Below are 27,628 nucleotides of genomic sequence, written 5' to 3'. Positions count from 1 at the left end.
AGACCAACATCATTATGAAATGAAAGTGGGTACAACCAATTCCTGACCTCGCGCGAGTGCTAGAAAAATCACTCAACTTCTACCGAGATCCAAATTAAGAAAGCAGCTACTCGACTTAGCATACTAGTATTCATCTCAATGGGATTCCTGAGATCATGCAACTAGGGTTTCAAACAACTCCTACACTTAAGTGCACCTTCAATCCTACAATCATTAAGTGTAGTAAAATAGCATATATAACGGTTATGCTTAAAACCGGGGCTTGCCTTTAATTTTTAACACTTAGATAGTGTTTGCTGGGGGAGGTACTCGCTTGGCGACCATCCACTGGTTAAGTCCATCCTTCCCTGTGTCGTCCACCGACTGCACCTTGTGGGTGGCACCACATCAGTTGCTCGATCATCATCTCTCGGTCCTATGTGAGATGCAAGATGCATATGTATGAATATAATGGAATAGCACAAGATACTTTAAGTACACGCTAGCGAATTAAACACTAAGTAGCGAGACATCACAAGCAACCACACCCACTAGCGTTAGCTAACTACATATCGTCGAGCGCACAACATTACACCACTAAAAAGACGACAAATATTTTGGATATTTACGCAACACAATACTACATCACAATTAACTAGAGAAAGAAACATATAAAACAAGACACACATGTCATAACTAGCTTAGTCATGGCAAGTCTATACTAATTTAATGCTAACCAATCATTTTTAGCCAAAAGGGTGAACTAACAATCAATTAAGCACTAGCAGAATTTTTGGACAGCAATACAACAGTCACTTGTTTTGATCATAACTTTTCAAATATTAATCCAAAAATAGCAAACTAGAACTTTCTGGAAAGCTTAAAAAGTGCTCTACAACTTTTGGTATTTTCACCTAAACAAGATTCAACACTTAGCAAGGTTAAAAGTGCTAACACAACAGATCTGTCCAGATTTGGACAGATTCAGACTTGTGACTTTAAAAATTCATAACTGAAGATTCAGACATCCAAACAAAGTGATCTTAGACTTTCTGGAAAGGTAATAAAATTGTCTACATATCATTTATAAACATCTCAAGGTGATTCCATATTTAACTAAGGATAAAATACACTAGAAGGCTTTGCTGTCCAAAATTGGACAGATTCAGTCTTCAGACTTTAAACATCCATAACTTAATCTTCAGATCACCAAAAATAGTGATCCAAGACTTTTTGGAAAGCTTAGAAAAAGCATTACATAACTTTTATAATCACCGAGAAGTGATTCCAGTTTTAATCAAATCAAACATTACAGTTTTCGAAATCTGTTCTGACAGAGGACAGAACACAGCAACCAGTTCGCAAATTTCATAACTCTTAAACCGTCAGGCCTTTAGTTATGAAATTTTAACACAAGCAAGATCAGAAAAGCATCTACAACTTTCTTATAACGACCATAAACAGATTGCAACATTAAATTGAGCAAACAATGCAGTTTCTGAAATCTGTACAGAAATTGGACAGATTCAGTTACTGAATTTGTAAAAAGCATAACTCCTTAACTGTCAGACCTATGGCTGTCAAATTTTAACACCAGCAAGATAATAAAGTTATCTACCACTTTTCTATAGCACATATCTACAGAAAACACAATTTGGTTCATCAAACATACAACACAACTAAAACAGTGCGTGCAACCCAAAACAGAAATTAATAAATTTCAGCTCCTATACAATTCAAGAATCGCCGCGTTCTAGAGACTTGAATTATCCTAACACTTCACCATTTGTTAGAGTTAAATCAATAAAGGAGGACTAACAAGTAGACTCACTAATTTTTATACAAGTTAATTCACGCGTGAGAACTAACATACACATTTAATTAACGCATTTACCACACGAACACAGTTTCTCGCCGCACACTAGTTTCTAACATGCTTTTCACATAACTCGTAATTCAACTATTCACTAACAATAAATCACGCACGACAACTACCACAGCAACCGATTTATTTATTTGGAACACCGCCTGCCTAGCATACCACTAGTTCCCACATTTTGGTTTAAGCTCAATAATACAGCCTTTATTCGATTATACAACAGCGACCTAAGCGTCGCGTTACCCAAGGCATACATCCTTCCTCGTTGCGAGTATAACCATATCACGGCATATACCCGCACATACGTGCCCCAGGTTACGCACAAGGCATCAACAGCATAGTGACTCTAACCAGATTAATCATATTCCTCATTCGCCTCGACTATCCCAATCATCGATCACATGCATAAAACAAGTACACTTATCTCTTATTTTTGCGCAGGCTTAACACCTTTCGGGATAAAGTGTTACTATAAACACCTTACACATATTTGCCTTAGGAACCTATCAGTTCACTCGAAGACATCTATTCAAGTCATAAACACAATCATACACTTATTAGCGAAGCACAACTTTAGGAACGCCTAACGCGTATAGACTCGACTTATAATTATAGAGGAAGTGATGACTACTTACGGCATGTCATCACATCTCTACATAAGCCCAAACAATTTCTACTAACGACTAAGAGTTCTAAGTATTAAACACAATGTTACTTTCCATGCGCAAATAAATCTCAACTTAACACTAGAGACACCGATGGATTTTTTTACTAAACTCATCATGTGCATAACCTTGTCTCGTATACAACCATATGGTGGCGTGCACTCGAGACACTTCAATCAATGTGGCGCGACCACTAATATAAATGAACTTCGACACTTATGTCTTAACGATACATCCTCCCCACAAACTAGCATTCTCTAAACTACTCGTCACATCAATAAATATCTCCTCTAAAATTACGAATCCCATCACATTGCTTAAAACAATTACACTTTTCACATAAACACATATTGATGCATTTCCCAAAACAAAATCCACATTTTGCAACTTAGTTTTTGCATCAAACAACGCATCGCATATTTTCCTATCAAAATAAAATAGATACAAACATCAGAGTCCTTTTCTACTTCATTCTCTTCTCTACACGCTTCCATTCATCCAAAGGCCATTCATCCAAAGGTATTTTCACACACATAATGACACATGCACATCATCGACCAAAACATAATTAGAATAACTATAAATCGCACACATCAAATAACCTCTTGTTCTCCAATCGCAAACGCGATCCTACCAATGCGCACAATCGAAACATTTTACACACATCCATTCAAAATAATTAATCGAGTCGATCAAGAGCGATATGCATCGGCTCACCATAAACAAACCCAATCGGTGTTTGTAAGGACGATGGCGATTCCGATTTGCGCATAACTTCGAACGTCGACGAGCGTCGAACGACTTGCCTTCTCCCCGCAAAACACGGGGTTCGTCTCCTCCACAAAACAAAACAAGCAACACATACACAATTAATCACCGGAGAATAATGTCGATGTGAAATTAAACAAGAATTGTCGTGGTCTCACCGGGGTGAACGACGATGATATTGGGGCTGCGCAAAACAGCGAACACACGGCGGGCGTCGACGGCTGTTCGCTGCGCAGCACAAAGCAGCGAGCCGCGCGGAGACGTCGGAGCTGCTGCGCAAAACATCGAACATGTAGCGCGCGACTTCTTATTGCAGACCATGGCCACGGGGAGGCTGCTACGCGCTGTCCTTGGGAGGCAGTCGCAGCAAGGAAAAGCTCGCGGCCATGGAGAAATGGAGCTGCGCATTTTGTCGAGCACCTACGGCGCGTCGATTTGGTGGGGGCTGCGGGGAAAAGGAGATAGGGGCGCTGCTTCTTGCTGCTCAAGGTACAAGGGGCGAGCAGAGCTGTTGGCCACCTGTGCGTCAGCCATGGAGAGGCTTCTTGCAGCCATGGAGCAGAAGGGGGCGCTGGGAGGGTGTCGGTGTTTTGGGTCCGACCGCACACCCGGGGTTGCCCCTCAAGGTGTTTTTAGGAGTAGGACGGTGTCAACGACTGTAGCAAAATGGTTCGTGCCGATCGCACGAGGGACAATGGACAAGATTTGCAGGTTCGGGCCGCTTAGAAGTGCGTAACACCCTACGTCCTGGTGAGTATATGAGCGTGGTTACAAGAGGGTTCTCTGATAGAGGGCGCAGAGAGTTTTACGTGGGTGGCTATGTCAAACAGGGTCGATCGTTCTGAAGGGGTGCCCCCTAGGCCTTATATACTCGACCGTGGGGCAGTACACGTGGATATGATAACAACAAGTAGCTGAAAGGTAGTGAATCTCCTGAGTTTATCCCTACGTAACCCTCGCCGACTTATCCTTGCATGGCTCCATTGCATGGGGGCTTCAGCGCGGGAAAGTCGGGTCTCCGTTGCGATTTACTCGTTCGACGATGTGGGCCGTCCGGGCTTGCACCAATCTGGTCTCACGTCTTCTCTTCTTTGTTGGTTGTCTTTCCCCAGGCCCACGAAAGAATGACCTTACGAATTATTGGGCCCTCGGGCCTTTCGTGAGGCCTTTTACTTCTTTAGCGGACCCGGGGGATATCTATCCCCCACAAGCCCCCGATCTTTGAGTTGATTTAGAGGTAATCTACTCAAAGATCCAAGGTCCGAAAAATAATTTCCTGTTGCCTACTCTTGCTCTGATCACTCGTTCGACCGAAGTTTAGTTTTGAGCTTGTGCCTTAGAGGTCGGCAATTTGGATTGTAAGATTCTGGACTTTATTGGGTGCACCGGAGGTGCACCCAATGGGTGTAGCCCCCGACCTTTGAGTAGATTTTAGAAGATAATCTACTCGAAGGTCTTCTTCCAAAGGTTATCTCCATTCGCGCTCCTGCATCTCGGTTGAGGATTGGTCTTTTCAATCTTGCTCTACGCCTTAGAAGTCGACGCTATATCGGTTTAGAATGATACTCCATGGGGTGCACCGGAGGTGCACCCAATGGGTGTAGCCCCCGACTTTCAAATGGATTTTTTGAGGATAATCCATTCGAAGGTCTTCCTTTTGCTTGAAAAAATTGGCATGAAGCTATTCGCATTATGCTTTGGAAGTCAGCATTATGTCATCAAAACTTTGCTGCAGAGGTCAGCATATATTTTGTCTTTAGCAGCCGAGTTTGTAATCCATCCATATCTTGCTAGGTGGTGCAATTTATTTGCTTCTGCGATTGATTGGACGTTTGACGGACGTTCTCTGTCTAGTCTTCACGTCGCTTCTGTCGGCCAGATCTTGTACTTTGCTGGCTATATTTGGCTTTCCTCTGATCCTTACTGATATCTCATTTTTGTCTTGAGGTATTCACTGCATGTCTTGCACGGATGTGACCGTTTTGAAAAATATACTGATAATTCCTGGGCGTCCCCCCCCAATGGGTGTGGGCAAGGGACGGCTTGGTACGCTGAGTGTTTTAGCCGACTGCTTCTGAGTAGTAATGCGATGGGACGGCTAGTGTAATCATATCCTTTGCACTGTTGACTGGAGTCCCAATGGGTGTAGTGTTGCATGAAACGGCGTCCGCCGTCTGACGTGTCTTCAGATGGGTGGGAGTGCTTATTGAATGCCTTGCGACTGTTCAGAGACCGCGGTTGGAAGCGAGCGGTTGCTTTTCCCTTCTATAAATAACCCCTTTGCTTCTCTGGTTTTTTCACATCTCTTTGCTGCTCTTTACTGCCTTCTTCTCCTCCCTTCTGTTTGCTTCCACCATGGGCAAGAACAACAAGCGCAAGCGTGAGCCGACTCCTCCATCGGAGGAGTTTGGTGACTCGGAATACTCAGAGGAGGAGTTCTCCTCTGAGTCCGAGGGGTCTCCGGCTCCCATCCCCCTGCGTGAGTCGTCTGATGACTCAGACGACTCCCAGGGGCTTGCGGCGGAGGTCTGGACGTACATCCGGGCCGTCGAGCGCTCCGGGCTCGAGGGCTCGGATGAGTCTGAGTTCTCCTCGGACGAGGAGGACTCGGACGGCGGCGAGGGCGAGGATGACGACGACGACGACGGCGACGACGACGACGGTGGCGACGGCGACGGTGATGGCGGCAACGGCGGCGGAGGCAGCGGCGGCAAGGGCGGCACCAAGGGCGGCAGCAGCGTGGGCAGCACCGGAGGCGGCGGCGGCAAGGGCAGCGGCAGCAGGGCCAGTGGCTAAACGCCACTGGTCTTTAGATATTAGTATAGTTAGAATAATGTAGTAGTAATTAGTGTAGTTTAGTAGTAGTAGTAATGTAGAGTAGAAGTAGGGAAGCACCAACTCGCGAAGAGTTGGTTTGTAAACTCATTAACTTCCCTTTAATGAAGAACTGTCGTTGACTCCCCTTTTCGATGACTCGTTGTTGCTTTTTCTGAATGTTGAACTGATTCTTTTGATATAGTAGAAACAACGCCGAGCGATGTGAAGGTTGACATCAGCGTTTTAGAAGTAACACCAAGCAATCGAACACAAGACCAGCGTTTTAGAGGCAATGCCGAACGATAGAAGGTCGGCATCGGCATTTTAGAAGTAATGCCGAGCGACAGAATACGAGCCTGGCGTTATAGAGGCAACGCCGAGTGTTTAAAGGTCGACATCGGCATTTTAGAAGTAATGCCGAGCGATTTGGACACGAGGTCGGCATTTTAGAAGCAACGCCGAGTGATGGAAGGTCGGCGTCGGCATTTTAGAAGTAATGCCGAGCGATTGAACACGTGGTCGGCGTGTTAGAGGACACGCCGAGTGATTGGAGGTCGGCGTCGGCATTTTAGAGGCAACGCCGAGCGATTGAACACGTGGTCGGCGTTTTAGAGGCAACGCCGAGTGATGGAAGGTCGGCGTCGGCATTTTAGAAGTAATGCCGAGCGATTGAACACGTGGTCGGCGTGTTAGAGGACACGCCGAGTGATTGGAGGTCGGCGTCGGCATTTTAGAGGCAACGCCGAGCGATTGAACACGTGGTCGGCGTGTTAGAGGACACGCCGAGTGATAGCCAGCTTCACGAGTTACTTTGAGGATAATAACCGAGTGATGAAGCGGCACGTCGGCTTTCTTGGAAATAACTGTCGGATATCCACGTGGCACGCTGGGATTTCGGAAATAACCGCCGGGTGATGACTGGGCACTTTTTGAAAGGGTATCTGGCCCAAGAATATCCCTTGAGAGTCGCGCCTTTAGCCGCCTTTGCTTTCCGTGCCCTAGTTCTTGCATTTCCGCATCTGAATCTTCTCCGCCACTCGCCTCCTACTCTGTTTGCCAGCGAGAAGCAAGATGGCGCCCAAGAGGAAAACCGCGAACTCGTCTGCTGCAGTGATCCCCGCAATCGACCCCAACAGTCAGTTACCCTTCGCAGGTAACCATATGTCTGTTATTTCCGAAGCTGAGCTCCTCCGTCTTGTCTCCATCGGGGTTCTTCCTCCGCGGGAACTCTGTTCTTGGCGGGTTTGCCACGGGACTACCGTCCCAACCGAAGATACCCACGAGTCAGTAGTTTACGCTCCTTTCCTTCTCCGCGGCCTCGGCCTTCCCATATCTCCTTTTTTCCGTGGCCTCCTTGATTTTTATCACATCAACCTGACTCATTTGAACCCTAATTCCATTCTCCAAATCTCTATTTTCGTTCACCTTTGCGAAGCTAATCTCGGCGTGCTGCCGCATTTTGGTTTGTGGAAGTATCTGTATCACTGCCGTCCTGGGATGGCCGGGGGGCAACATCAGTTGGTCGGAGGTGCCAGTTTGGAGATGCGTCGTGGGCGGAAAACCAAGTATCTCGAAATACCCCTCAAAGACAGCATTAAAGGTTGGCGTCTGGAGTGGTTTATAGTTGATAACTATGGAAATTCTCTCCCCTCCCGGTCAGGAAGACAGCCAGACGTTCGTACTCCGAGTTGGACTGAGTTTCCCACGGATCAAGAGGTGGCCGAGGCAGGCGTGTTGCTTTCTGAAGTCGGATTACTGAAAGAGAGAGGTCTGACTGCTGAAGCTGTGGTAACAGATTTTGTTTTCAAGAACATTCAGCCGCTAAAAGACAGGGCCTATCCGGCATATCTGTATCGAGGGCTGGCCGACTCAACCCGAGTTACCAATAGGAGAATTCCTTCTGTTGACTTGGTAAGCCGACTTGAGATGATCCTCAAGGGTAAAGTCTCAAACGTTGGTGCTCCAGTGGCTTACTCGGCTTGGAACCTTCCTTCTCCCAAAGCTTTCACCCTTTTTGTGTCCAATCCACCCGTGACTGATAGCAATTTGGGTCTTAGAGTGCGACCTTCTGCTGAAGAGGTCCGTACTTTGGTTGCTTCGCTCGGGGAGATACCTGATGATGAACGGCAGATTTATTTTGAAGTGCCCCTGAACCCCAGTGATGCAGACATAAATGACATGCTTGATCTGCTAGCTGAGGATTCATCTGATGCTGCTCCTGATGGTACGTTGGCAGTGGCGCCCCTTCCAGAGGTTGATACAACCTTGGATGTCCCGAAACCTGTCAGTACTCGCCCGAAGCGCCCCAGCCGGACCAGTCAGCCTGAGCCTTCTGCTGACGAGCAAAAGAAGAAGAGAAGACGCCTCCGGCGAGTATCCAGTTTTGATGAGGACGCCAGTACCTTAGCTCCTGCTGCTGAAGAAGTGCCTGCAACCGGCCTTACCGACGCTGACCCCAATGGGTGTGACCAAACTGCTGCTGATCCCAATGGGTGTGCTCCATGTGTTGCCAATCCCAATGGGGGTGCTGCTTGCGTTGTTGCTGTGGAAGATGAGGAGGAAGAAGATGAGGCTCCTTTAACTCGGAAAAACAGTCGGCAGTTCATCGCCAGCGGTGGAAGTAGTGGAGTTCCTTCTCCTGCTTTATCTGCCCTTATTGGTCTGCAAGAACTGTCCCTGTCCAACTTTGAGCAAACTCTGGAGGATATGGTCCCAGAGGACTTGTTATCAGAGCCTGTGGATGATGATGCGACAGGGGCTTGTGCTGCTGTGCCTGATGCTGGGTTGAGGTCATCCCGTGCCTCGCCGACCTTAGAGCGCGATCTCGAGGGTCGGGAGACTGATTTGAATCGTCCTGGTCCCATGGAAGTAATCGAAGGCCCATCAACCTTAGAAGTGGTTACTGGAGAGAGCTTGGACCCCAGGAATAGTGCCGACGCATGCTCAGCCCCCGAGGATGTCGCCGGGGATGACTTAGCTCGGATGAAGAGCATAAGCCACTGCCCAGCCCCCGAGGGTACTGCCGGGGATGATCCGGCTCAAGTGGGCAGCGCCAACTATGACCCAGCCCCCGAGGGTGTCCGAGCAGGGTCTCCTTCCTGTACTTCCATGGACGTTCACGTAGGATCTCCTCCACATTCTGGCTGCATGGTGGTAGCCCAAACTTTGAATCAGGGGGTCGCTTTAGGGGGCAGCATCCCCACTGGTCTGGCATTAAGCTCTGCTGAACGTACTGAGCTCGTTCCTGCTGGTCTGCTGCAAGCTGCTTCGGGTGGTGGTCTGGCACCTGGTTATCAGCTGATTTCTCCTGAATTGGGAATCCCTTCGCTCTTTTCCAACCTCCAGGTGATGTGCTGTGCTTTAGTTTGATCTTTATGTTGCATGAATTGTTGTCATTATGTTCATCCGCTCTTCTTATCAGGCTTTGGTGGATGGAATGGCCAGCCAGCTGAAGTCGCAGGGAGCTTCCATCCCGGAAGTGGCTTCATCTCTTGAGCGTTGGAATCCGGTATTGCTTCGGGGTCGTGTATCCGAGTTGGAAGCAACTAATGCTGGTTGGTGTCCTTTCTTCTTCTTCTTGTCCGTGGATTGTTTTACCTTCTGACCTCATTTTGTTTGAATACCTCTTGATAGGGATGACTCGACAGATCACAATTCTTGAAGAAAGACATTCCCAGGATCAAGCTGAAATGGCTCGACGGTGCGCTGACTTCGAGGAGAAGTATTCTCAGAGTCAGATCGAATTGAGTCAGGTCTCCGCGGCTTTGGATGATGCCAACGCTCTGAGTTCTTCTCTTCATGCTCAGCTTGACTCTGAAAAGGTAACTTACGAAACCGTGCTTCACCTTATCATGCTCATGGATTCTGAATGAGTTGATTTTTGCTTGTAGGAAGAAAAACGCATCCTTGCTGCTTCTCGCGACAACCTGGACAGATTGTACCGAGATTCCAGCAATTCGTTAACCATCTTGGAGAGGAGCCACCGTTTTACGATGGAAGAGCTGGAAATCAGCGTCGTCAGCTGCAAGAATCCTCGGACGAAGTGACCCGCCTTACACAGTTGCTATCAACAAAGGATGCCACCATCAAGGGACTCCGAGCTTCTAAGAAATCCATTGCTCAGGAGTTAGAAACTGCTCAGCAGGCTACTAGAGTTGCCGAAGAAACCGCTGTCACTTTCAAAGCTCAGCGTGATAAAGCCCTTGACAAGGCTATTCGGGCAGGACGAATCTTGATGAGAAGACCTGGCGTGGTTGTCCCTGAAGACATAAGAGCCGATGTGAATGCTGCCCCTGATTCCTCGAGTTGCCCTTCTTCGTCGGTCGCTCCTGAGAAAGACATTGCCAAATAGAAAACCTTTTGCGTGCTTTGAGCGTGTATTAGTATGGTCGAGTTAGAGGGCCTCAGTTTGGTATTCAGATGATATAACTGCTTTTTTATTGTATCAGAATTCATTAGTTCGTAATTTTGTAGTAATGAAACGACGCACGATGATTATGAAGTTTGTTTGTGGGATATGGAAGTCATCCCCTGAATTGCATAAGCGCGAGTAAGCTGCACCGGCTTGAGCCGTCAATGACTTTAGCTGATAACTCCGTTAGTAGGGCATAGTGGTCACCCTAGGTTAGGTAAGCGTGAGCATGTTGCGCCGCCTTAAGTCGTTGCCGACTTAAGTCGGTTGCTCCGTTTGCAGGGCATAGTGGTCACCCCGAGTTAAGTAAGCGTGAGCATGTTGCACCGCCTTAAGTCGTTGCCGACTTAAGTCGATTGCTCCGTTTGTAGGGCATAGTGGTCACCCCGAGTTAAGTAAGCGTGAGCATGTTGCACCGCCTTAAGTCGTTGCCGACTTAAGTCGATTGCTCCGTTTGTAGGGCATAGTGGTCACCCCGAGTTAAGTAAGCGTGAGCATGTTGCACCGCCTTAAGTCGTTGCCGACTTAAGTCGATTGCTCCGTTTGTAGGGCATAGTGGTCACCCCGAGTTAAGTAAGCGTGAGCATGTTGCACCGCCTTAAGTCGTTGCCGACTTAAGTCGATTGCTCCGTTTGTAGGGCATAGTGGTCACCCCGAGTTAAGTAAGCGTGAGCATGTTGCACCGCCTTAAGTCGTTGCCGACTTAAGTCGATTGCTCCGTTTGTAGGGCATAGTGGTCACCCCGAGTTAAGTAAGCGTGAGCATGTTGCACCGCCTTAAGTCGTTGCCGACTTAAGTCGATTGCTCCGTTTGTAGGGCATAGTGGTCACCCCGAGTTAAGTAAGCGTGAGCATGTTGCACCGCCTTAAGTCGTTGCCGACTTAAGTCGATTGCTCCGTTTGTAGGGCATAGTGGTCACCCCGAGTTAGTAAGAATGCAAGTCAATCATAAACGAGCCAAGTATCTTTGAAATCTCTCTTTATTGATGACGTATTTCCATTATTACAGAATACATGGTCGCCCCGGCTTGTTTTGAAATACAGCTAGGGGTAAAACTTTCGGAGGTGCTCTATGTTCCAGGAGTTCCCAACTTCTGTGCCATCCATCTGGGTGAGGCGATACGATCCGGGCCGAGTGACCTCTGCTACTATGAATGGCCCTTCCCATAAGGGTGATAACTTGTGCCGTCCCTCCCCCGTTAGAATTCGGCGGAGGACGAGGTCTCCTATCGAAAAGAAACGTTGCCGCACAGCTTTGTCGTGGTAGCGCCTTAGGGTCTGCTGGTATCGTGCTGATTGGATTACTGCATTCAGTCGTTCTTCCTCAAGTACATCAATATCCTCCAGCCTGGTGGCTTCGGCTTCTGCTATGCTTTCGAAGATCAATCTTGGCGCCCCAAACTTGAGATCAGCAGGTAGTACTGCCTCCGACCCATAGACCATGAAGAAAGGAGTGTTTCCATGCAGGGCCCGGCTAGGTTGGGTTCTCAAGCTCCAAACAACATAAGGCAATTCTCTTATCCATTTTCCTGCGAATTTTTCGTTCTTATCAAAGACCCTTTTCCTGAGTGCCTCCAATATCATTCCGTTGGCTCGCTCAACCTGCCCGTTGGCTCTCGGATGGGCTACAGATGCGTACTTAATCTGAATGCTCTTTTGCTCGCAGAAGTCAAAGAATTCTGAACTGGTGAAGTTGGATCCCAAGTCAGTGATGATACTGTTTGGTATCCCGAATCTGAATATTATGCTTTGTATGAATTCCACGGCTTTAGCGGAGGTTAAAGAGGCAATGGGCTGGAACTCTATCCATTTAGTGAATTTGTCAATTGCCACCAATACATGGGTGTATCCTCCTTGAGCTTTCTTGAAAGGTCCAATCATATCCAATCCCCAGCATGCGAAAGGCCAAGTTACTGGTATGGTCTGTAGCTGCTGTGCTGGCATGTGCTGTTGCTTTGACAGGTATTGGCAAGCTTCGCATCTCTGAACTAACTCGGCTGCATCGTTCTTCGCCGTTGGCCAATAGAATCCTGACCTGAAAACCTTCCCGACTAGTGTTCTGGATGCCGCATGTACTCCACACTGCCCTGCATGGACTTCCTCCAGAAGTTGCTTCCCGGTGGACGGGAGAACGCACTTCATGAGGACGCCTGACGCGCCCCTCCTGTATAATACCTCCCCAATGAGTGTATAGTGAGCTGATTGTCTGGCAATGCGCTCTGCCGAGTTCTTGTCATCTGGTTCTTCTTCATTCTTTATATACTTAATAATCGGTTGCCTCCAGTCATCAGAGTCTGACTCGGGTTGATCTATGATGTTGCACTCTTCTATTTGATCCGTCGAGATGCTCGGCTGGAGAATTTCTTGCACGAAGACCCCGGGCGGGACCTGAGTCCGACCGGATCCGAGCTTGGACAGTACATCGGCCGCCGTGTTCCGATCTCTTTCTATATGATGAAACTCCAGACCCTCGAATTTATCTTCTAGCTTTCGGACGACGGCGCAGTATTTTCCCATTGAATCACTTGAACAATCCCATTCCTTGTTTATCTGACTGATGACTACCAGAGAATCTCCATACACCATCAGTCTCTTGACGCCTAATGATATGGCGATGTTTAATCCGTGTATCAAAGCTTCATACTCGGCTGCGTTGTTAGAGGCCGGGAATAGCAACTGGAGAGCATACTTGAGGTGCTCGCCTCCAGGTGCAGTGAAGAGAATCCCTGCTCCTGCTCCCTGCAGCTTCAGCGAGCCATCAAAATACATTCGCCATACTTCTGCCGTTTCTGGATTGTCTGGAACTTGCTGTTCTGTCCACTCTGATACGAAATCAACCAGTGCTTGAGTCTTGATGGCAGTGCGAGGTCGGAACTCGATATCATGGGATCCCAACTCGCAAGCCCACTTGGCTATTCGGCCAATGGCTTCCTTGTTGTGAAGAATGTCCCCTATTGGAAAACCAGTAACTACTATGACTTTGTGATCGTCAAAGTAGTGGCGCAGCTTGCGGGCAGTTAGAAGTACTGCATATAATAGCTTCTGAACTTGAGGATACTTTTTCTTCGATGGGCCTAGAACCTCACTGATGAAATAAACAGGATGTTGTACCGGGTAGGCATGCCCTTCTTCCACTCGTTCGACTACCAACGCAGTGCTTACCGCGTGAGTCGTGCAAGAGATATATAGCAGCAAATCTTCAGCCGGTTGAGTCGGCGTAGCTCGCCGGGGCGGTTTCAATACTGGTGGTGTTGTCAGGAATTTCTTCAGTGCGTCTAGAGCTTCTTGTGCTTCTGAAGTCCATTGAAACTTATCCACCTTCTTGAGTAGTTTGTAAAATGGCAGACCTTTTTCTCCCAGCCTGGATATAAATCTGCTCAGGGCTGCCATACATCCAGTGAGTCGCTGAACCTTCTTTTGCGACCGAGGAGCTTCCATCTTCATGATAGCTTCAATCTTATCTGGATTAGCTTCAATTCCCCGGTGGCTGACAATAAATCCGAGCAACTTTCCTGCTGGTACCCCGAAAACACATTTTTCAGGATTGAGCTTCCATCTATATCTTCTCAGGCTGTTGAAAACCAGCTGTAAGTCTTCGATGAAGTTTTCTGGATTCTCCGTTTTGATCACCACGTCGTCTACGTAAGCCTCCACACGCTTGCCCCAGTGATCGGCTAAGCATGTTTGAATGGCTCTCTGATAAGTCGCTCCAGCGTTTTTGAGGCCGAACGGCATGGAGGTATAACAGAAAGCACCAAACGGGGTGATGAACGCCGTTTTTTTCCTCGTCTTCTTTTGCCAAACTAATCTGATGATACCCGGAATAGCAATCTAAAAAAGACAGCACAGAACACCCAGCGGTGGAATCCACCACCTGATCTATCCTCGGGAGACCGAAGGGATCCTTCGGACAGTGTTTGTTGAGATCAGTATAGTCGACGCACATGCGCCAATCCACTTTATTCTTTTTGAGTACAAGAACAGGGTTGGCTAACCACTCGGGGTGTAATACTTCTCTAATAAATCCAGCCGCGACCAAGCGAGCTAACTCGGCACGAATGGCCTCTCTCTTGTCTGGCGTGAAACGACGCAGCTTTTGCCGGATCGGCCTCGCCTGAGGATAGACTTTCAATTTGTGCTCGGCCAACTCCCTCGGGACTCCCGACATATCCGCAGGTTGCCATGCGAATACGTCTCGGTTATCTTGCAGGAACTGGACGAGCGCGCTTTCCTATTTGTCATTCAAACTGGAGCTGATGATGGCCGTCTTGCGCTCATCAGCAAACCCCAGGTTGATTCGCTTGGTTTCTTCAGTCGACCGCATAGAGGTCGCGGCCTGAGCTTCGTTTGCCAGTACGGCGAGGTCTTCCTCAGGCTTAGAGTTCGCCGGCGTAGAAGGAACCGTCGACGGCTTGGTGGTGAGGGCTGCTTGGATGGCCACTCGGAAACATTCTGCGGCGCCTTGGAAGTCGGCGCGCACAGTTATGATTCCTTGCGGTCCTGGCATCTTCAGTATCATGTAGGTATAGTGCGGGATGGCCATGAATTTGGCTAGCCCCGGCCTTCCGATGATGGCGTTGTACCCGCAGTCGAAGTTCGCCACCTCGAACCTCAGGAACTCGGTTCTGTAGTTATCCGGAGTCCCGAAGGTGACCGGCATGTAGATGTGGCCCAGCGGGTATTCCCCTTCCGTCGGCACGATGCCGAAGAAAGGAGTGTCTGACTCGTGGAGCTCTTTGAGGTGAACTCCCAAGCCTTGGAGCGTACGGGGGAAGGTGACGTTGATGCTGCTCCCCCCGTCCACTAGCACCTTCTTTACCCGGCTCTCTCGGATCACCGGATCGACGAGGAGCGGGTATTTGCCTGGATGGTCAAAGTTGAGCCATTGATCCTCCCGAGTGAAAGTGATTGGGTGCTCCGACCACCGGTATGGGGCGGGAGGGCCGGTGGTCGCCACCAGTATCTGGCGGTCGTTGAGCTTTTGTTGTCTTTTGTTCTCCTGCGACCCATGTCCGCCGAAGATGACGTTGACCTCCCTGTCAACGCGCGGGAAAGCTCCTCCTCCTCCTCCCTCCTCCGGCTGATGGGGCTGTCGTGGTTCACCTGGTCCTCCCCTCGGCGGAGGAGGTGGTAGGGGTTGGAAGGGTCGGCCATGCCCGACGGAGTGCTTGAAATCTCGGCAGTTGCGGAGAGTGTGGCGCATGTCCTTATGGTACGGGCACTGGGCGTCGAGGATGTCGTCCAGCGTGCGCTCGCCTCCTCGAGGCCCTCCTCGGGCGCGAGAGGCGGGTGGTCCGGCAGCGTGTACCTCTTCACGAGGCCTCTTCTCCCAGCGTTTGTTGGATGGCTGGTTCGCGTCCCGTCGTGGTGCTGCCGGTGCAGGCTTTGCTCCTCCGATGAGATCCTGGGCCCGCTCGTCGGCGGTGATGTAGAGGTCGGCTTCCCGGAACAGCTCCTCGGAGGTAGTCGGCGCCTTTTGTAGTATGGCTCGGACGAAAGCCGAGTCGTTAGATCCTCTGTAGAAGTCCTCGATCACGGCCGCCTCCGTGACCTCGGGGATGCGGTTTCTCATGGTCTGGAACCTTTTAAGGTATGACCGGAGAGTCTCATCCCCCCGGCGCTTGATGGATTTGAGGTCCCATGGTTGCGCTGGCTTGTCGGAGAGAGACTGGAAGTTGGCGGTGAAACGTCGACTGAAGTCTCCCCAGTCGTCGATGCAGTGTCGGGGTAGATGTCGTAGCCACTGCAGCGCATCTTGCCCAAGGACGATGGGCAGATACGCGGTCATGACGTCTTCGGATGCTCCGGCAGCCCGAGCAGCGGTGGTGTAGACGGCTAACCAACCCCCTGGATCCTGCTTAGGTTCATATTTGTCGACATTGGATACCTTGAAGTTGGGAGGCCATTGGATGGCCCTAAGGCGCGGAGTAAGGGCGGATACTCCGCATGTGTCCTCCTGTCGTCGGGGATGACGTCTGTCCCGGGGAGGGGAGTGGCGGTGGTGGTTCCTCGACCGTCCCCGGGTGGTACCACCAGTTGAAGCTGTTGCCGACTCAGTTCGGGTGGCCTGGCTTTGAGTCGGGAAGCCATGATCTCGGTCATACTCCTCCCGACGGCGAATTTCGTTCTCATGCCGCCGTTCGCGCGAAGCATTGATAGAGCTTCGCGCGTCTCGGCGACTGTTGATGGCGTGTCGCAAATCGTTCGGCGGGTGAGCGAGCGATAGAAGATGGTTGGCCGCCTGAGTGAACAGGCGTCGGTATCCTTCGGCGTCGGGAGTCCGAGGAAGACCGTCAGCTATCCGAGCTAAAACGCCTCCGACTTCGCTCGGCGTGTTCATAGCTCGGGCAAAGTCGGGGTTCAGGTTGCGCCCGAAGAGCGGATTCTCGCGTCGTTGCCTTGTATCTTGCTCGGCTTGCTCCTGAGTCCGCCGGCGATCACGTCGTCGGGAGTTCCTTCGTTCCCTGAAGACGCGTTCTTCCGGAGTTTCTCCTATCTCTGAGACCTCGTCTCGCGAGACAGGCTGCTCCGGATCCCGTTCTCCAGCTGCGTGATGCCGCCGAACGTTCCTGCGTCGGTTTCTTCGTCGGCGGGATTCTCGCTGAGGTGGTTCTTCTCCAGGCGCGGTCGGTTCATCGTCAGAGACGGCGGGCGACTCTGCTCTCCCGATGAAGAGGACGTCGGGGTAGAACGGTACTGCTGTCGCGGCGATTTTCTTTCCGTTCTCCTTTGAGGCCGGGAAGAACGACTTGCCTCTCCCTGGTCTCCTTCTTTCTCACGACCCGTGTCCATTCTTTCGTCGGGGAAGTGGACAGCGGAGTCTTCCGGGTCAGCGAGCTTCTAGCTCCAGCCTCCCCGGAGACGATCTTTTTCCGAAGAGCCGGAGGTAGCGTCTTTCCAGCATTTTCGGAGTTTGTTGGAGGAGACCTCTGTTCCGGCAGATCTGCGAGGCGGTGTAGAATTCCTTCTTCATCCGCTACGGACGAGATTGTCCCGAAGCAGAATACAGATCCGGGACGCACGGCGATCTTGCTGTGGAAAGTGACGGCCATTGAGCTAGCTTGGATCGTCGACACACCCCCTACCTGGCGCGCCAGCTGTCGGTGTTTTGGGTCCGACCGCACACCCGGGGTTGCCCCTCAAGGTGTTTTTAGGAGTAGGACGGTGTCAACGACTGTAGCAAAATGGTTCGTGCCGATCGCACGAGGGACAATGGACAAGATTTGCAGGTTCGGGCCACTTAGAAGTGCGTAACACCCTACGTCCTGGTGAGTATATGAGCGTGGTTACAAGAGGGTTCTCTGATAGAGGGCGCAGAGAGTTTTACGTGGGTGGCTATGTCAAACAGGGTCGATCGTTCTGAAGGGGTGCCCCCTAGGCCTTATATACTCGACCGTGGGGCAGTACACGTGGATATGATAACAACAAGTAGCTGAAAGGTAGTGAATCTCCTGAGTTTATCCCTACGTAACCCTCGCCGACTTATCCTTGCATGGCTCCATTGCATGGGGGCTTCAGCGCGGGAAAGTCGGGTCTCCGTTGCGATTTACTCGTTCAACGATGTGGGCCGTCCGGGCTTGCACCAATCTGGTCTCACGTCTTCTCTTCTTTGTTGGTTGTCTTTCCCCAGGCCCACTAAAGAATGACCTTACGAATTATTGGGCCCTCGGGCCTTTCGTGAGGCCTTTTACTTCTTTAGTGGACCCGAGGGATATCTATCCCCCACAGAGGGGATGAGCTGCTGTTGGAATTCCTGGGCGCCACGGACAGGGAGCTGGGCGACCATGGAAGTCGAAAAGGGAGCTGCACGGCTGGAAAAACAGGGGCGCTAGGGGGATCTCGCGCAGCGTCCATTGCCGAGGGTGGAGCTCGCGCCCATGGGATGGAAGATGGTAGGGAGGGCGCTGGAGAACAGGGAAGGGCGCCATGGCTGTTGGGGGCGCCTGCTCCATGGAAGTGGAGGTCGGCCATGGCTGCTGGCGGCCGAGCGAGCAGAGCGAGAGGAAAAAAAAGAGCAGCGGCGTCCATGCTTGCTGCCGTGAAGCAGGGAGGAAGAAGACCTGCTCACCGGCCTAGGGGAGAAGGGCATCGCCGAGCAGGACCAGGGGGACGACGACCGGATGTGGGGAAGAGGGACCTTGCTGCTGCGCCATGGAGCAAGGAGGAGAGAGTTGTGCGTGTGGGAGAGGAGGAAGAAGAGAGTGGCGGCTGGAAAAAGTGGAGGGGTGGGAATGCAAAATGACCAAGGGCAAGGGAGAGGGATCCGTATTTATAGAGAAACCCTAGGGTTAGGGTTTCAAATGGGCCCAATTGGGCTGGGTTGGGCTGGCCCAAACACGCAAACGGACTGCGCTAAATTATTTTTCGGAATAAAAATGCTCGTGCGGAATTCGTCTGTACGCGGAACAGAGTGAAACAGAGTTCGGACGAACGGACGACTACGCGATTAACTCGGTCGAGAGTTTGGTTTGACTTTGCTCGAAAATAATTCCCTTCGCATGATTCGAAAATAATTTGTCTCGAAATACGACTGGCTTTCGGATTTGTAGTCGGAGAAGGCGAAGTGTGATAATTTAAAATCGCTGTCGATACTGGGTTTTGAATTCGGTTCGGACATGAGATATTTGGCCGAGTCGAGTAAGAAATAATTAGAGGACGACGTACTGAGTATTCCGTGTGAGAGTACGGAGTCGGATTAATTTTTTGGACATAGATCGAAGGTTGAGGATTTAGACTCGGGCACAGCTCCACTAACAATAGTCGAGTGTTTTGATTAAATGATCTTTAGACAAGATTTTATAAATCGAGAATGATTAACGAGTTGGCATTCGAGCCGAGAAATAAAAAGTTTTAATAGGCTCCAAAACTGGTTGTTTCTCGTGATCGATTAACTCCAAATTCGGTGAACTTCCATGAGAAAGCCTGATAGACAGAGATAGACACGATCGAGAAATAGAAATTTTCACTGAGCATATGAGATTGGGATTAATCTCCCGACATAATGCGAAATTGACACCTGGGGTGTCACACAACCGATTGTAGGCATAAAAAATCGAACCAATCAATATATCTTCCATTTCATTACTTTTTACCCTAGTAGTAGTGTCACCCGGTTTTAGGGGTAAAATCGAATGCATCGCATATGTGTGCCAGGATCCATTTTTCACACATATGTTGACATCACAAGCGTAATATATCAAGAGACAATGCAATGAAGGTGTAAAAGAGAGTATAATAACTTCATTACATCATCCGGACATAAGAGCCTTAAACAATATCATAATCAAAGTACAATAGAAATTACATGGGAAATCTCCCACATGAAGATGAACGGAGTGTCGCTAGACTCAGTACTCGTCAACACCATCGTCAAAGTCTTCCTCATCAATTTCTAAGCAAAATTCTAGCAAGGGGCGAGCTCACTTACGATGGGGGCTCAGCAAATGGGTAGAATTATGGAAGGTTAACAAGGTAGGCTATGGTTAAGCGGTAAGCATTTTAGTTGGTCAGTATTTTATTTACAACACCTATCTTACTAATTATAAGTGTATCCCAAAACCCAATTAAATCATGAGCATGATGATTATATCTCAAAAGCACTTAAGTGAAACCACTTAAGCAAGTTGTTTAAACCGAAGGATCACGATTTATTCTCCATCTTTAATTTCATTTATCATGTGAGGGTCCAGGCTGCTCTTAACTGTGAGCACGGCTAACATATTAGTTTTACAGTCTGCAGAGGTGGTACCACTTTACCCACAAGCCCTGTATCCCCTCTAGCCTAGGTTGTACATACCCTTAAACACTGCCAAGATGAATGGCTAGGGATCCGCTATGAGGCTTTCATAAAATACACTTAATACGAAACAACCTGCTAAGGTTTCTAGGTTAGTGTGGACGCCCTCTGGGAAAGGCAACTTAGCCAAGACTGTGTCTCCATGTTAACATGAGCTACCACCACTGTCGCCCCTCTCTTTCCCATATTTCAGAAAAGGTTGCCAAGCACTAAGCATATTAAGTTAATTACCAAAGCGAGAGCCATGATAGCACTTATGGTTGCACTGTTGTCCTAGGTGGTCACTCCATGTTCCGTTTAATAAGACATGATCTTGTTTAATCATCGTATTAACAACAATAGCACACATTTCATCTCTGGGACAATAACATCTTAAAAACAGTGACAACTTGATGATAAGGTTGAGCAATAGCATAGTTACTGAAAGTCGCCTAGAGAGGGGGTGAATAGGGCGAATTTGAAATTTATAAACTTAAGCACAACTACAAGTCGGGTTAGCGTTAAAAATAGAAACGAGTCCGAGAGAGAGGGCGCAAAACAAATCGTGAGCAAATAAAGAGCGAGACACGATGATTTGTTTTACCGAGGTTCGGTTCTTGCAAACCTACTCCCCGTTGAGGTGGTCACGAAGACCGGGTCTCTTTCAACCCTTTCCCTCTCTCAAACGGTCACCTAGACCGAGTGAGCTTCTCTTCTCAATCAAACGGGACACAAAGTCTCCGCAAGGACCACCACACAATTGGTGTCTCTTGCCTCGGTTACAATTGAGTTGATCACGAAAGAATGAGAAAGAAAAGAAGCAATCCAAGCGCAAGAGCTCAAATGAACACAACAAATCTCTCTCTCTAATCACTTAAAGCTTTGTGTGGAGTTGGGAGAGGATTTGATCTTTTTAGTGTGTCTTGTATTGAATGCTATAGCTCTTGTAAGGTGTAGAAGTGTAGAAACTTGGATGCCATTGAATGTGGGGTGGTTGGGGTATTTATAGCCCCAACCACCAAAAATGGCATTTGGAAGACTGCTGTCGCATGGCGCACCGGACAGTCCGGTGTGCCACCGGACACTGTCTGGTGCGCCAGCCACGTCAGCCAGCCGTTGGGGTTCGACCGTTGGAGCTTTGACTTGTGGGGCCTCTGGGCTGTCCAGTGGTGCACCGGACAAGTTCTGTAGATTGTCCGGTGCGCCAATTGCGCGTGCTCTGACTCTGGCGCGCACTGTAGCGCATTGAATGCGGTTGCAGTCGACCGTTGCGCGCGAAGTAGCTGTTGCTCCGCTGGCACACCGGACAGTTCGGTGTGCACCGGACACTGTCCGGTGAATTATAGCGGAGCGCCCTCTGATTTTCCCAAAGGTAGCGAGTTCAGCATCGAGTGCCCTGGTGCACCGGACATTGTCCAGTGGCACACCGGACAGTCCGGTGCGCCAAACCAGGGTGCCTTTTGGGATGTCTTTTGCTCTCTTTGTTTGAACCCTTTCTTGGTCTTTTTATTGGCTTATTGTGAACCTTTGGCACCTGTAGAACTTATAGACTACAGCAAACTAGTTAGTTCAATTATTTGTGTTGGGCAATTCAACCACCAAAATCAATTAGGAAAAAGGTGTAAGCCTAATTCCCTTTCAATCTCCCCCTTTTTGGTGATTGATGCCAACACAAACCAAAGCAAATATAGAAGTGCATAATTGAACTAGTTTGCATAATTGTAAGTGCAAAGGTTACTTAGAATTGAGCCAATATTAATTCACATAAGATATGCATGGATTGTTTCTTTATTTTTAACATTTTGGACCACGCTTGCACCACATGTTTTGTTTTTGCAAATTCTTTTGTAAATTCTTTTTAAAGTCCTTTTGCAAATAGTCAAAGGTAAATGAATAAGATTTTGAGAAGCATTTTCAAGATTTGAAATTTTCTCCCCCTGTTTCAAATGCTTTTCCTTTGACTAAAACAAAACTCCCCCTTAATAAAATCCTCCTCTTAGTGTTCAAGAGGGTTTTAAGATACCAATTTTGAAAATACTAGTTTCTCCCCCTTTTGAATACGGTATCAATTGAAAAATTCATCATTTCAAGACTCAAATTTTGAAAATTGGTAGTGGTGGTCCTTTTGCTTTGGGCTAATACTTTCTCCCCCTTTGGCATGAATCGCCAAAAACGGATACTTGAGTGAAATATAAGCCCTTTTAATTACTTTCTCCCCCTTTGGTAAAAGACATATGAGTGAAGATTATACCAAAAGCGGAGAGTTGCTCGGCGAAGGATGAGTAATTCGATGGAGTGGAGTGGAAGCCTTTGTCTTCGCCGAAGACTCGAAGTCCCTTTCAATCTATGACTTGGTTTGAAATATACTTGAAAACACATTAGTCATAACATATAAAAGAGACATGATCAAAGGTATATTTATGAGCTATGTGTGCAAATTAGCAAAAGAAATTTCGAGAATCAAGAATATTTAGCTCATGCCTAAGTTTGTTAAAAGTTTGTTCATCTAATGGCTTGGTAAAGATATCGGCTAATTGTTCTTTAGTGTTGATATAAGCAATCTCGATATCCCCTTTTTGTTGGTGATCCCTTAGAAAATGATACCGAATGGCTATGTGTTTAGTGCGGCTATGCTCAACGGGATTATCTGCCATGCGGATTGCACTCTCATTATAACATAGAAGAGGAACTTTGGTTAATTTGTAACCATAGTCCCTAAGGGTTTGCCTCATCCAAAGCAATTGCGCGCAACAATGACCTGCGGCAATATACTCGGCTTCGGCGGTAGAAAGAGCTACTGAATTTTGCTTCTTTGAAGCCCAAGACACCAAGGATCTTCCCAAGAACTGGCAAGTCCCCGATGTGCTCTTTCTATTAATTTTACACCCCGCTCAATCGACATCTGATTAACCAATTAAATCAAATGTGGATCCCCGAGGGTACCAAAGCCCAAACTTAGGAGTATGAACTAAGTATCTCAAGATTTGTTTTACGATCGTAAGGTGAGCTTCTTTAGGGTCGGCTTGGAATCTTGCACACATGCATACAGAAAGCATAATATCCGGTCGAGATGCACATAAATAGAGTAAAGAGCCTATCATCGACCGATATACCTTTTGATCGACGGATTTACCTCCCGTGTCAAGGTCGAGATGCCCATTGGTTCCCATGGGTGTCTTGATGGGCTTGGCATCCTTCATTCCAAACTTGTTTAGAATGTCTTGAAAATACTTTGTTTGGTTAGTGAAGGTGCCCTCTTGGAGTTGTTTCACTTGAAATCCTAAGAAGTACTTCAACTCCCCCATCATCGACATCTCGAATTTCTGTGTCCTGATCCTACTAAATTCCTCACATGTAGATTCATTAGTAGACCCAAATATAATATCATCAGCATAAATTTGGCATACAAACAAATCATTGTCAAGAGTTTTAGTAAATAAAGTAGGATCGGCCTTTCCGACTTTGAAGCCATTAGTGATAAGGAAATCTCTTAGGCATTCATACCATGCTCTTGGGGCTTGCTTGAGCCCATAAAGTGCCTTAGAGAGTTTGTAAACATAGTTAGGGTACTCACTATCGTCAAAGCCAGGAGGTTGCTCAACATAGACCTCTTCCTTGATTGGTCCATTGAGGAAGGCACTTTTCACGTCCATTTGATAAAGCTTAAAGCCATGGTGTGACACCCCAGTGTCACCTAGGGTTTCTCTTAAAATGCCAAACCAAGAACCATCATTTTATGTGAACCAAAGTAAGCATGAGCATCAAATTAACTTAAGAGTGAAGAATTCCCCAAGTATATACTTAAAAGTATCATGATCAAAACAAATGGGTCTTTCAAAAAGGTAATAATGTTGCAAGCCTAATAAAAACCCTAAGTGAGCCCCATGAGCAAAATTCAAGAAAATAGGGAAAAGGGTATGAAAAAGGTAAAATTATGACTTGAGCCAATTATAAACATTGAAGTATATTTAATAAGCAACAAGAAAGGTTAAGAAAGCTTGGCCAAAACAACTCAAATAAAACCCCAAATCAAGCTTCTCATGTGGGGACTTAATGGGAATTCTGAATTTCAGAATTCTGAAATTCAGACCTTGAGCCAAAGATCAAGGGTGTTCACCTTGATCCCTAACTCGAATCCTAATGGCCCCATTAACAAAAATGTGCCTAATTAACCCCTCTGTCATATGCCAGGAGATGGCATTGGGACGCGTGCCTCGGACACGTCAAACCAGAGATCTTCTCCCTGTGTGTGGCAGTGAGACAAACAGGATTTCTCCCCTCTCTATCTCTTAATCCAGTCAGCGAAACTTACTAGCCTCCACACACAAACGACAAAGGGACCTGAGAGGAAGAGATCTCTCAATGGGATAGTGGCCTTAATCTCAAAGATTTGGGCCCAATCCGCGCTTGAACTTGACCTCTCTCTGCTCTGCCTCGTGCTCAACGCTGTGCCAGGCGCCAGAGCGCGCACTGGCGTTCGCCGCGCACGCCCCGAGCGCTTGTCAGAGCTCCGCCCTCGGTCGTGCTCGCCCACGCCTATAAAGCCTCCCCGGGCGCGCCTCACTTCACCCTGCGCTCACCATCACCGGCCAGCCACCCCTCCTTAGCTCCGGCGACCTCATTTCCGCCCGCCATTGCCGCCAGAGCTTCGGCCACCGTGGCCAGCCCACTCCAGCCACCCCCAAGTCGAGCCAGTGCTTCGGCTAGCTCCGCCAGTGGCCCGTAAAGCTTTCCAAGCCCTCGGACCAGGCCGGACTTCACCAGAAGCCCGAGATCGACTTCACCGGACTTCGGTCCTCCGCCGCCGCGCGTGGACAGAGCTAACCGGTGAGTCTCCGTCCAATTCCTTGCACCCACATCTTCTCTGGCATCCCGTGAATCTCTCTGACCCGTTCAATTGAACTATCTCGCCGTGAGCAGGCCGGACTCCTCGCTGCCGACGAGCATCCCCGCCTGCGCACGTGGACCGGCCAACTCCGACCATCCCAGACGGCGACCCGCACACCGTTGTGATCCCCGAGACCTCCCCTACGTCCTCGACCACTTCACCGGAGCAATCTCGCCGCCGGTAAGCCCCTCCGCCCTTTCTTCCACCGCGGTTACTGTTTACGTTAGGAGAAGGACCTCGGGTTAGGATTAGAAGAACCCGAGGGGTTTTCTGTAACGTCAGTGACTCATTTGAATAATAGCCTAGGGACTGATCCGCGAAGAAAACTTAAAACACCTGCCAGGGACCCCAGTGCAAAGTAGTTTTCCATTTAATCAATTCTGTTAATCTTTTTAAATAACCAGAGAACTTAGAAAATCCATAACTTGGTGAATTCTTAATCAAAAATTGTCAAACTAATTTTGCTAGATCCTAAATATTATGAACTACCATTTAAAAATGATAAACCCTATGCTTTCTGTTCTAAATTTTAGAGTTTAAAATTAAAAATAGAAACTGACCAAACCTTGTTTAATTAAGGAAAATTAGTTTTTCTTCTGTGCTGAACCTAGGAAAATTTGTAGATGTTCAAACCTCACTTAAACACTGTTTAAAAATAGTAGGAACCCCAGTATTGAAGAATAAAGTGTAGATTTTCATTTAAAGCTATTTTGCCCAAAACTTAGGAAAAATCAGAAAGGCATTAGAAATTAATGAACAGTGATTAGAATTATTTTTCCTAGTTTGCTTAAGTAACAAAGAACCTAGGAAAAATAAAGAGACCATTAGTCCAGATCAGTTTTAAATTAAAATGTTTTATTTATCCTTGTTTGAACTAAAAATCAATTATTAGAGTTACAAAACTATACCCAAAATGGATAATAAAAATCCAATGGACTTACAACTACAAGAGCCCCACTACAAAAATAAAGAACACCTCAGCCCAACATTTTAAGTAAGGAAAATAAATATAGAATGATAATGAGGCATTTTCCAAATAAATCATGAATAACCTCTAATGATGCAATAATGGGCAACCAAAAATTTGCTAAGTCCATAATAAAATAAACCACCAGAGAAAAATGCAAACCTATGAAAAAGGAGCAAACTCATACCTATTGCTAATAATTTAAGAGAAAGGCCACTTAATTCAAATAATGCATACCACCCCTTCCCTTAAGCAAAAAGATGCCAAACATCAGAATGATTGCTCTTGCGCAAAACAATAACTAAGAAAAATAAGAACTTTGTTGTTTGATATTTTTCAAATATAGTGGTAGTAGAAAGCACCTATTTGGCTAGAAACTTGAGAAAACCATAGTAAAATAACTACAAGGTATTAATGACTAGAAATTTGCATCAAGTCATGTTATAGCACCTAAAAGCCAGCAAAAATAAGTTTTAGAGAATTACCCACAGTTAAATAATAGTTGTAGTTCAAAGCACCCCTTCTACCCTAGAATATGATAATTTTGTCCAGAGAAAACTATTCACCTTCTGATCCCCAAATTTTGAGACAGAGAAATATACACCAGTACCAAGCCACTGTAATTTTTGCAGAATTTTTGGAAGTTTATTAAAACAACTTGTAGTTCAAACCCACTCCAAAACATTAAAGAGAATAAAAGGAAAAGGAAAGAAGAAATAAACCTCACCCCAATAAGTCTAACTTGAGTACTTATCAATTCTCAATAAGACTTAAAAAGAATTGAGTGGAACCCCAAAAATATACCTACCACTTACCTTAGCTAAGTTTGACCCAATATACCAAGTATACCACCCGAGGGTCTTACATAAGTAAAGTTAACCTTGTTTAACTCAAGAAGATCATACACCGTCAAAGTTGTAATATCTAAAGCACCTATCATATCATGCATGTATCTTGCGCATTGCATTCATTAGATTGTAATCTTGTCGACGGAGAGTACGTGCTCATCCCCGAGCAAGGATCTGTCCAAGAGGAGGACCAGGAGCAGGCTTCCGAGGCTGCTATTGAGGATCTCCCGCAGCCCCAGCAATTGAAGGCAAGCCCCGGTTTTATGCATAACCATATTATTATATGCTACTTTACTACACTTAATGCTTGTAGGATTGTAATGTGCACTTAAGTGTAGGAGTTGCTTGAAACCTCTAGTTGCATGAACTTAGGATTCCTTTTTGAGATGAATACTAGTATGCTTGGTCGAGTAGCTGCTTGCTAATCAGGATCTCGGTAGAAGTCGAGTGATTTTTCTAGCACTCGCGCGAGGTCAGGAATTGATTGTATTCATCTTGATAACGGGATATATGTTAGTCTATGGACTTGGATCCAGGGAGGATGCCTTGTCCATGAGACGGGAAAAAGGAATTAAGGATTAATGTGTGGATACCTGAGTCAAGCTTTTGAACGTACTAAGCACATGCCGGGA

The 27,628-nt window shown here is 47.5% G+C and overlaps 1 pseudogene; it reads right to left on the bottom strand.

Annotated features, from left to right (window-relative positions):
* Positions 1–3,607: 3,607 nt before the first annotated feature.
* Positions 3,608–18,732, bottom strand: LOC109943134 (uncharacterized; annotated as a pseudogene).
* Positions 18,733–27,628: the final 8,896 nt, after the last annotated feature.

The sequence above is a fragment of the Zea mays genome, chromosome 10, assembly GCF_902167145.1.
Source record: "Zea mays cultivar B73 chromosome 10, Zm-B73-REFERENCE-NAM-5.0, whole genome shotgun sequence".
NCBI lineage: Eukaryota > Viridiplantae > Streptophyta > Magnoliopsida > Poales > Poaceae > Zea > Zea mays.
Note: the sequence above shows the minus strand (reverse complement) of the source record. Positions and strands in the feature narration are given on the sequence as shown.